We start from the raw sequence: 8,563 nt of genomic DNA, 5'->3' as shown, positions 1-8,563 counted from the left end.
CTGAACCTAAAATAAAACTTTTTTTAAAAAAGAAAAAGAGGTCTCCAGGAGGCTGAAGGGCAGTGTAATGTGGGTAACTCAGTAGGAAGGTTAGAAGACTACGTGTCATGCTCTAAAAGTAGAGTGTATGAATTTGCCATTTCAGACGTAGGACAATTCTGGATAAAATGAGATCCAGGGCCTAACACCTATAACCTGACTTTTGCCATTTTGAGATTTTTTCATGTGAGTCTTTTTTAAGATGTTAAATTACGTTTCTAAACAGTGGTATCCTCCTCCAAACATTCACATTAGCAAGAGACCTGAAGATCAAAAATCAAAAAATCCTTTCAGAACCAAGTGCATTGGATACCAACTTCTAGCAGAATTCCAAGAATTGTGGACAGGTCAGTGGACAAAAATTCCCGTCATATTACCTAGGCAGCCACCAGCTCCACCTGCTTTTAATCCAAGCCTTCTGTTTCCCACCCCTCCCAAGCCAAAATTACTGCCAGTGCTCTATGAGTCAGCTCTGTCCCCAGGAAGTGACAAGTGGGCTCAGGTGCTGTCCTGGACAGCACTGGAGGAAGCAAATGGCCACTCCTTTGTCATTACAGTTCACTAAGTAGGTGTTTGTTCTTTGCCTGCAGCCTGGTCCCAGCAGGACTGGTGAGAGCTCATGTGTGCACCAGAGTCAGAGTACACCCTGTGTCCTCCCTCCCCAAACGGGGGAGTGGTTGCTAATGACAATGACCAACCTTACTGGAAGATGCTATGAAAATCCACAAAACTGAAGCTGACATCTGTGGCATTTTGCTTAAGGGCATTTTGTCAACAAAGCATACTGTGCACTAGAAACAATCTAGGTGGGTCATTTGCACCTGTAAATTACTAATAAAAATAACATTTCAAACTTGGCAGGCTTAGAGGCTGAGATCGCTGGCATTTCATTTGTCAAGTCTCAGCTCAGATGGCATCTCAGAGGCATCTGCCTAAAAGTGATTGCCCCAGTTACCTGCCATCCTGTCACACTTTTTAATCTCTTTCTTATCACTTTTCATAAGCTGCAATGATTTTGTGTTTGCTTATGTATTTGTGGTCCATCTCTCCCACTAGGAGGTAGGCTCTCTGGAAAAAAAAAAAAAAGAAAAGATCCTGCTTTTTTGGTACCCTCTTATATCCTCAGACCTAGGACAGTTCCTGGCACATATTTAAGTACTCAATAAATATTTATTGAATAAATGAGTGGGTCAATGAACAAATTAATGTACAAATGCAGAGGCTGAATATAAATGTCCCAGGGCCCAGAAAGAATCAGTTACAAAAGTGAAAACAGGACCCAGATAAAGAATGTTTTATATTTACGTGCCTCAACATATCTGGCTACGATTGCTTCCCCGTTTGCTATATCTGGTATGTTCCCACAACTTAAACCAGAATATCACAGGCACATTCATTCATTTTCCAACTGGGGAGACTGAAGCTCAGCAAAGTGAAATGACTTAAGTGAAACTACGTGACTAGTTATACTTATAACTTGAACTTGGACCCTGACTTCTATCAGAAAAATAACTTACTCATAGGATGATCTGCATTTTTTACCTCATTTTGTTCATTTCCTCACAAACAATATATTCTATGAGAAAAGTGTTTTTGTCTCCATGAGACAAAAAAACATGGTATAAAGTCAGCGTTATATTTTGCAAATCAATAACCACTACCTCGGGGATTCTATTCAAGGACTAATTATTAAGGAGGCAACTTTGGCCAGGCTTGGTAGGACTCACAGTATCAGAGATGAGTGAGATGAGGACATCCTGCTCCCAGGGCCACCAGGTACATGAGACCGTCAACATGAAAGTCCTGGACTCAGACCCTGGCTATTTTTAGCATTAGGGAGATATTGTTTCATATGTTTAAGGGGCAACTCTACCAGGAAGCAAGGAACTGAATGACTCCATGAGACACTCCCGGCTCCGCGGACCTTCTGGACAAGAACAGCACAGGCAGCAGGAAGAACAAGTGTTTTGAATATACCCACTTCCCCTCCTCCCATGAGACTATGCTGCCTCCTTGTGATTGAAGAAGCAAACGCTGATTGCAAGTACTTCATACATCAACTGAGAAACATTAAAATGTTCTTAATAAGCATGAAAGACTTATCTGCATCCAGCTCCCATTTCCCGTGTATATGTTATAGAAAGTGCACTCCGGCTCATTCATTCATCCTTCCCATCTCCCCGAAAATGACATGCGTTCCGAAACCTGTTTTGAATTATAACAGAAAAGCATCACTGTTATTGAAAAGAGAAAGAATTTTTTCATTTCAAACAAATAAAAGCCCTGAAGGATCATATCTTCTCCTAAGTCGGTTCATTGTCAACCAACAGCAAACATATTACCCACAGTAAGCAGTGACTCTGTGAAAACGAGTGATTTATCAAATAATAACCTTAGAGAATCTCTGCTAGCTCTCAAACCTCTTGTTAACTAATATTATTCATTAACTATGTCTAGTATTGTGTTTTTTGTTTGTTTTTTCTGAGATGGAGTCTTCCATTGTCACCCAGGCTGGAGTGCAATGGTGCCATCTCAGCTCACTGCAACCTCCGCCTCCTGGGTTCAAGCAATTCTCCTGCCTCAGCCTCCCAAGTAGCTGGGATTACAGGCACCCACCACCACATGCAGCCAACTTGTGTATTTTTTGTAGAGACAGGGTTTCACCGTGTCAGCCAGGCTGGTCTCAAACTCTTGAACTTGTGATCCACCTGCCTCAACCTCCCAAAGTGCTGGGATTACAGGCGTGAGCCACTGCGCCAGGCCCTATGTCTAGTATTGTAGCATCCACTTCCACCACCATCTCATAGAAAAGCATCTCCTTGAAAATCAAAAAAAGAAAATGATGGATGGCTTCCTAAGGGACTATTTTCCACACAAATAATGTTTAACAAAAAAACTGAAAAAAAAAAAAAAAGGACAAAGCAAAGCAACTCATAATGAAAAGTAATTACTTTAGAATAATAAAATTCAAAGGAAACTATTCAGGCAGTAGAGAGAGTCTCCAGAAACAGAATTCATAGGACACCCCAGAAAATACTGCATGAACGCCACCAAATTCAATACCAGCAAGAAATAGTATGGTAGATTTCTGCCTGCGGGACAGTGATTGGTAACCTAAGCAAACCTATGTTTGCAGTTACCTGCTCTGAGGACTGGTTCAACTCACTATTTGAATTATGCCTAAGAACTCCGACCCTCATGTGAGCTCTGGCAGAAAGGCAGTTGTTAGTTCTTGTCCTTGGAATTACTGCCTCCAAAGATATATCCAATGTGTCAACTCTAAATCATTTACCTAAATTACCTCCTTGATTAACTGTTGGTTTGCCAGCCTGTCCTTCCCACTAGATGGTGATAGGAACCCTGTTTCATTCATCTTTGTATTCCTCACTTCTAATACAGAGAAATGAAGTTAATAAAAATTGGTGTGGAGCCGGGCTTAAAAATCAATCCTTTTTTGAGTATTTCGTTGTTCCTATCTTTTTGGCATTTTAAGGAAGTTTAAAAATATTTTTAGGGCCAGGCGTGGTGGCTCATGTCTGTAATCCCAGTACTTTGGATCTTGAGGCCAGGAGTTTGAGACCAGCCTGGGCAACAGAAGGAGACCCCGTATCTACAAAAAATAAAATGAGCCAGGTGTGGTGGTGTGTGCCTATAGTCCCAGGTACTCAGGAGGCTGAGGTGGGAGGATCTCAAGCCTGGGGACTTGAGGAAGCAATGAGTCATGATTTCATCCCTGTACTCCAGCCTGGGCAACAGAGTGAGACTCTGTCTCCAAAGAATTTTTTTTTTTTTTTTTTTTTTTTTACCCAAAACATCGTAGGCTCCTTATTTCAAATTACCTCATAACAGGTTCACAACATTTGATGAATGATGGTGTTGTTTAGTTCCCTTGGAGTTGTTACTATTCTGCTATTATTAATCAAGAGCTCAAAAATCACAAAATTATATATCGAATTCTGAAGTATTAATTATAAACCCTATAAATTACAAGTCCTAATTTGTACCAAATATTACAGGTGACTGCAAGCAAGTTATTTCAAGCATTTACAACTGAGATCCATCCAGAAACGATCATCTTTAGAGTCTCCACGTAAATCTCAACATCTCATCCACAGCAACGCCCCCAGTAACCTCAACATCTCATCCACAGCAACACCCCCAGTAACTTCAACATCTCATCCACAGCAACACCCCCAGTAACCTCAGCATCTCATCCATAGCAACGCCCCCAGTAACCTCAGCTTCTCACCCACAGCAACGACCCCAGTAACCTCAGCATCTCACCCACAGCAACGCCCCCAGTAACCTCAGCATCTCGTCCACAGCAACGCCCCCAGTAACCTCAGCATCTCGTCCACAGCAACGCCCCCAGTAACCTCAGCATCTCGTCCACAGCAACGCCCCCAGTAACCTCAGCATCTCGTCCACAGCAACGCCCCCAGTAACCTCAGCTTCTCATCCACAGCAACGCCCCCAGTAATCTCAACATCTCATCCACAGCAACACCCCCAGCTGCCTGCTGATTGCTCCATCCCCAACTCAGTCTTCATGGCGCAGCATCCATAGTAGGTACAAACACTATGCCTTTGGAGAGGAGTGCCTTAGAGTCCACAGCTAATGGCTATAGAAATTTACCCATTCTATCAAGAAAACACAAAATTAAAATGCCAACATTAGGCAAAAAGAAAAGAAAAGAAAAAAAAAAAAGCATAGGATACTCCCAATAGGTGCCAAAAGAGCAATGATTAGGTACAGTGTTTTTGGGAGAACTGACCTGGAGCCTGCTGGAGTTGTTCAGAGTCTAGACGGAAACATAAACAAGAAAACTAACCATGTAGGTGTGGAAATCAAATAAGATGAGAGGCCGTAATGGATGGTAGAATGAGGGATTCCGGGAGCACAGAGGAGGGCCACCTGATGCTGCCCTGAAGAGGTAGAGAAGGCTTCATTCCAGAGCAAATCCTGAGCTGCGTTTGGAAAAACAAGCTGGAGGTAGTCAGAAATAGAAGGGAGAAGCTGGGCGCGGTGACTCATGCCTGTAATCCCAGCACTTTGGGAAGTTGATGCGGGCAGATCACAAGGTCAGGAGTTTGAGACCAGCCTGGCCAACATGGTGAAACTCTTTCTCTACTAAAAGTACAAAAATTAGCCAGGCATAGTGGTGTGCCCTTGTAATCCCAGCTACTCGGGAGGCTGAGGCAGGAGAATCGCTTGAACCCAGGAGGCAGAGGTTGCAGTGAGCTGAGATCGCGCCACGGCACTCCAGCCTGAGCGACAAAGCGAGACTCCACCTCAAAAAAAAAAGAAAGAAAAGAAAAGAAAAGAAAATAGAAGGGGGAGGAGGCGGTATCCCAGGCAGAGGAAAGACTGCCACCAAGTAGGAACTCAAATAATTCCATAGCACCTAGGGTCCGAAATCCTGTAGAGGAGAAGTAGAACCGGTGGCCAAAGGTCAGATCACTGACAGCTGTAAACCATGACATGGAGCTCAGATTGCAATCTGAAGGTGAATTGATTCAAGGACTCAATTCTACGAAAGAATTTAACTTGCATCTTAAAAATGAAATCTGAATATCGACTTGTTAATTCACAGTAGGAAAAAAGTCACTAAAGAGCAAATCGAGGATGGAGTTCTCTGAAAGCAAACGCTCTGTCTTCAGGCTGGCCACGGAGAATGCCGGGATCTGATGAGGAAGCGGCTAGTGAAGCTCAGGTAGCTGACTAAAGCAGCATCATTCATGACACTATGGGGATCCACCTACCTCCTGCCCCGGGAGGGGTACGGTCCAGAGCATTGAGTGATGGCTCTAGTGGCAGAGGAGACGGAGAGGTGATGCATGGGCCTGACAGCTGGAGGACCCCTGAGAACCGAGAGGGGATGCGCGGGCCTGACAGCAGGAGGACCCGTGAGATGGCCAGTGCTCCACTGTGTCATGACGAGGGCCTGAACTAGAAAGTGGAAGTAGAAACAAGAAGGCAGATTTAGGAGAACTACTTCCCCTTCCTCCTCCTCCTCCTCCTCTTCTTCTTCCTCCTCCTCCTCCTCCCTCTTCCTCCTCCCTCTTCCTCTTCCTCCTCTTCTTCCTCTTCCTCTTCCTCCTCCCTCTTCCTCTTCCTCCTCCTCCCTATTCTTCGAGTTAGAATCCAATCTTTATTTAAAAATCTAATCTGCCAGTTTATCGTTTTCCACCAACTCAGGGAGCTGAAACTCACAGGCTTCACAATCTTTTGCTTAGGCGTTGCCTTTGTAGGTGCCTTAGCAGCAGCCATTGCAGTCTTTTTAGATGCTTGCTTAGCCTCTTTTGCTTCCTTAGCAGCCCTGATAGCTTGTTCTCTTTGAGCCTTTCTAACTTCAGGTTTCTGATTCCTCTTGGTCATTATAGCAGCAAGAGATACACGAGTGATGGCCTCTGGAATTTGACTGCTCAACGGGTTCCTTTCTTTTGAATTTCTTCCAACTGTCCCTTTTTGTGCTTCCTTCTGTAGAGGACAGTACAGTTTATCTGCCAAGGGTTCCTTTTGGAAAGGAATGCCAACTTGCATTTTGCATTAAGAAACTGGAAAACCTTCCCGTGGGTCCTGGCGTAGCGCTTTCCGTGTCCTGGCTAGATCTTGTACCCGCTGAAACTGCACAGCTCAACCTTCACGGCAGCGGCTCCACAGGAAGAGAAATGATGGCAAAGAGAACTATTGTTATTATTTTTTGAGATGGTATTTAGTTTCGCTCGTCACCCAGGCTAGAGTACTAAGGTGTGATCTCAGCTCACTGCAACCTCCACCGCCCAGTTCAAGAGATTCTCCCTTCCTCAGCCTCTGGAGCAGCTGGGATTACAGGCGCCCACCACCAGGACAGGCTCATTTTTGTTTTTGTTGTTGGGTTTTTGTTTGTTTGTTTGTTTTATGAGATGGACTCTTGCTCTGTTGCCAGGCTGAAGTGCAGTGGTGCGATCTTGGCTCACTGCAACCTCTGCCTCCCAGGTTCAAGCAATTCTCCTGCCTCAGCCTCCAGACTAGCTGGGACTACAGGTGTGTACCACCACACCCAGCTAATTTTTGCATTTTTTTTTTTAGTAGGGATGGAGTTTCACCATATTGGCCAGGATGGTCTCGATCTCTTGACCTCGTGCTCTGCCCGCCTCAGCCCCCAAAGTGCTGGGATTACAGGCGTAAGCCACTGTGCCTGGCCTAATTTTTGTATTTTTAGTAGAGATGGGGTTTTACCATGTTGGCCAGGCTGGTCTCGAACTCCTAACCTCAGGTGATCCACCCACCTCAGCCTCCCAAACTGCTGGGATTACAGGCATGGGCCACCATGCCTGGCCTGATTTAGGAGATTTTTAGGAGGCAGAATCAGGTGGTCTGAGGGATCAACTGCATGTGGGAAGTAAGGGGGAAGTAAGGGTTTGAGATGACTGGTTAAAGTGAGCCAGCAAGGGGGAGTAAAGGAGTGCAGGCACGTTTGTGTGGGGAGACGATGAGATTCATGACTTGGCTTCTGCCAACTTGTAGGATTATCTTTTGCCACTACCGAGCATAGATCCTTTATGCCTGTCAGACTGAACACCTTGCAGTTTCCAAAGGTGTCACCCTCTCGGACGCCAGTCTGTTTACATACATCATTCCAGACAACACAACACTCTTCTCCCTGCCCTGCTGACTCCTGTTTACCAGCTCGCCAAGCCTGTCTGGCCAGCCTTCTCTGGTCCTTCCCCTGCTCTCCTGACTATCCAACTGTTATGGGTTGAACTGTGTCCCCTAAAAAGATATGTTGAGGTCCTAACTCCCAGTACCTGGGAATGTGACCTTATTTGGAAATAGGGTCTTTGCATATTGAATTAAATGAGTTCATGAGTGTAGGCCCTAATACAATACGACTAATACCCTCGTAAGGAAAGGAAAATGGCACGCGAAGACAGAAACACATGGGGAGAACACAGGACGACAGCAGAGACCGGAGTCATGCAGCTGAAAGCAAGGAATGCTGAGGATCGCTGGCCAGCACTGGAAGCTAGGAGAAGGCAGGAAAAGATTCTGCCTGGAGTCTCAGAGGGAGGATGGCCCTGCTGTCACCTTGATTTCAGATGTCTAGCCTCCAGAACTGTGGGAGAATACGTTTCTGTTGTTTTAAGCCACAGGAAACTAGTACATCATCATTTCCATGTGCCCACGTTTCTACATTTGTAAACACTGTATGTCCACTTAGGCATTTACCACCTGGTCTGGTCATTCTTTGTTTTATATTTCTTTATTAAATTGTGAGCTTACAGCTGGAGGCGGTGGCTCACGCCTGTAATCCCAGCACTTTGGGAGGCCAAGATGGGCAGATCACCTGAGGTCAGGAGTTCGAGACCAGCCTGGCCAACATGGTAAAACCCCACCTCTACTTAATACAAAAATGAACTGGGCATGGTGGCATGCGCCTGTGATCCCAGCTACTCAGGAGGCTGAGGCAGGAGAATCACTGGAACCCGGGAGGCAGAGCTTGTGGTGAGCCGAGATCGCGCCATTGCACTCCAGCCTGGGC

At 45.3% G+C, this 8,563-nt stretch overlaps 1 pseudogene; it reads right to left on the bottom strand.

Moving 5' to 3' along the window:
• Positions 1-6,215: 6,215 nt before the first annotated feature.
• LOC105545921 overlaps positions 6,216-8,563 on the bottom strand; it is a 2,918-nt pseudogene continuing 570 nt past the window's right edge.

This window comes from Mandrillus leucophaeus, unplaced genomic scaffold (genome assembly GCF_000951045.1).
Source record: "Mandrillus leucophaeus isolate KB7577 unplaced genomic scaffold, Mleu.le_1.0 Scaffold342, whole genome shotgun sequence".
In the NCBI taxonomy this organism is placed as follows: Eukaryota; Metazoa; Chordata; class Mammalia; order Primates; family Cercopithecidae; genus Mandrillus; species Mandrillus leucophaeus.
This window is presented reverse-complemented; position numbering and strand designations above follow the sequence as displayed.